This window comes from Pelodiscus sinensis, chromosome 6, assembly GCF_052426305.1.
Source record: "Pelodiscus sinensis isolate ZL-2025 chromosome 6, ASM5242630v1, whole genome shotgun sequence".
Classification (NCBI taxonomy): domain Eukaryota; kingdom Metazoa; phylum Chordata; order Testudines; family Trionychidae; genus Pelodiscus; species Pelodiscus sinensis.
The window spans coordinates 31,882,168-31,885,072 of NC_143057.1; the positions used below are offsets into that span (position 1 = coordinate 31,882,168).

Genomic DNA, 2,905 nt, shown 5'->3' on the forward strand with positions numbered 1-2,905 from the left:
CTTCAAATGGAAACACCACAACAGGTTCAAGCCAGACATCATGCTGATGCCGAAGCTCGATCTCAAGCACACCTCGGTTAATACAGGAGTGTTAAAGTGAAGCCATTCTAGATGAGGCAATCCATTTTATTGAGGATCAAGTTGCGTAGCACTATTGTGGAGCGATGAACATCATTTGCCAGTTTTGTGCATCAAGAAATTTTGCTGTTGAGCATCTGTCTGATGGTAAATTTAATAGCTGTTGTAGAAAGGGAAAAGTCAAATTGGGAAAAGCTTTGTATTCCAAAGGAAATGTGCTTCAGTATCCTGAATTCCTTTGCGATCTGCTGTCAAAACCAGACCACCGCAGCTACAGACACTTTCGTGACAACATTCGCTCATACAACTGTGCAGTCTCATTCGCATTGATGGGAGCAAAAGTTGTTGACTTTCATGATGGAGGACTGTACGTATTCAAAATTCATGGTCAGGTTTATCATAAAACTACTCATGTCAGACCAGTAAATGATCAAATGCCTCAGTACGCTCAGCTTCATGTCATTGACAGTACGCAGGCGACAGAAATCAGAATGCAACATCCCTCTAATGAGAATCGTTATTGACCATTTCTGGATCAAATTGATCACTTCTTCAGACAACACAATAGACTCGCAGATTCATATTGCATGCTTCGTGAAGTCGAAGCTCAAGCTGTACAGGAAGCAGTTCAGGCAGGCAAAGATATTCCTGTTGTTAATATGATTTTCCAACGAGACTATCACTCTGATCAGCGGCGCTACAATACACTAAATGCCAATAAGATTGTCATGGTATTTGTGAACAAAGATGGAGAATCGCCGTTTGCACGCGACATTCTTGTCTATCCATTGAATCCAGAAGATCTTCAGCAACAGTTCATCAATTTGAATATTCTTAGTCCAAATTTGGATCCAATGACATATCCAATAATGTTTCCGTATGGTGAACCCGGTTGGCAACCAAACTGGCAATGAAAACCTTATGAAGAAACTGAAGCAAATCAAAAGCAAATCAATGTAACCATGCTTCAATACAAAGCTGCACAAACTGCTATCAGAGGCAATTTTAATCCAATAATCAGTGCGGAAAGCTCACACAGCAATGGATTGTAGATTCCTATCTACAAGTGGAATCAAATAACTTGAATTTCATCCAACAACATCAAACACAATTATGAGCAGAGCTATATCAGGAACTTGCTGATCACATACAGAACCTTGCACAAAATGCCGGTATACAAGCTGGAGTTCCAGTAATTCTACCATCATCATTTGAAGGATCACCGTGCAATATGAGAGAGCGATGTGCCAATGCAATGTCCATTTTCTCAAAGTTCGGTCCACCAGATCTGTTCATAACATTCACAGCAAATCCAAAATGGGCAGAAATTACTGAGAACTTGCGAGCAGGAGAACAAACATCAGACCGTCCAGATTTGGTTGCAAGAATCTTCAAGATCAAACTGAAATCGCTTATTGAAGATGGCATCTTAGGAAACTCCACTGCTCATATTTACACCATTGAGTTCCAAAAACGTGGATTGTCTCTCGCACATATTCTGGTCGTCTTGTGAGCAGAAGATAAATTTACAACAGTTGCGCGCATCGATCAGTATGTTTGTGCAGAGATTCCAAAAGCAGAAGAAAATCCTCCACTGCACAACGTTGTAACCAGATGCACGATGCATGGACCATGCGGAATTGCCAACCCTCACGCTTCTTGCATGGAAGATGGAAAATGCAAACAAAAATTTCCAAAAGAATTCAAATTAGTGACAGCTCAGGACGTGAATGGATATCCACTGTATTGTCGACGCACAGGTATAACAGCAGAAGTCAGAGGAATGACAATGGACAACAGACATGTGGTCCCTTACAATCCATATCTGCTGCTGAAGTATGATACACACATCAGTGTGGAAGCTTGCACTTCCACAAGAGCAGTTAAATACATTTACAAAGGATTCGACTGCACAAACATTGTCATTTCGGCAGGACAAAATGCAGAACTATGCCACAACGAGATCGCCAACTACATCGATGCCCATTACATTAGTGCTCCAGAGGCAATGTGGTGGTTACTCGAATCACCCATGCATGCTCGTTCGCATGCGGTTTTCAGACTGCCAGTACACTTGCTGAATCAACTACGCATCATATTCCAAGCAGGCTGAGAAGAAGAAGCTTATGAGGCATCACAAACAGGATGAGGAAAACTCAAGTCTTGGTTCTAGTTGAACCAGAATGATGCTGATGTGCGAGAGCTTCTCTATACCAACATTCCTTATAATTACATTTACGTTAGAAACAATTGGCAAAGGCGACAATGAGGTGGCAACAAAATTGTCTCGAGAATGTACACACAGTCGGAATCAGGTATGAGGAAAGATTTTATTTCAGAATGTTGCTCCTTCATGTTCATGGAGCAACCAGTTTTCAATCCCTTCGAACTGTTCATAACATCATTTACAACACATTCAAAGAGGCAGCTTTTCATCGCCTTTTTTTAGATTCGGATGATAAATGGGATTGTTGCTTGCAAGAGGCAGCCACTTATCAAATGCTGAATCAAATGCGTCAAATGTTTGCGTACATTTGTTGCTTCTGTATGCCAACAAATGCTCTCGAATTGTGGAATAAATTTTCAATCGACATGTCGCTCGATTACCAACGATCACACAGTGAAGACACTGCTCTCAACTTGGCATTGCACGACATCAATGCAACACTTTGCCAACATAGATTATCATGTGCAGCAGTTGGATTGCCAACACCTACAGGAAATGCAATCGAAGCTCAATTGTACAATCCAGCACAAAAACAACAAGAAGCTGAAAGACAAATTCAAACATTTAATCCCCAGCAATTTGATGCATTTACCAAAATCA

General features: G+C 41.0%; 1 pseudogene; it reads left to right on the plus strand.

The window, feature by feature from the left end:
• Nucleotides 1-1,309: 1,309 nt before the first annotated feature.
• LOC102454947 (uncharacterized) lies at nucleotides 1,310-2,191 on the plus strand (annotated as a pseudogene).
• The last annotated feature ends 714 nt before the right edge of the window (nucleotides 2,192-2,905 follow it).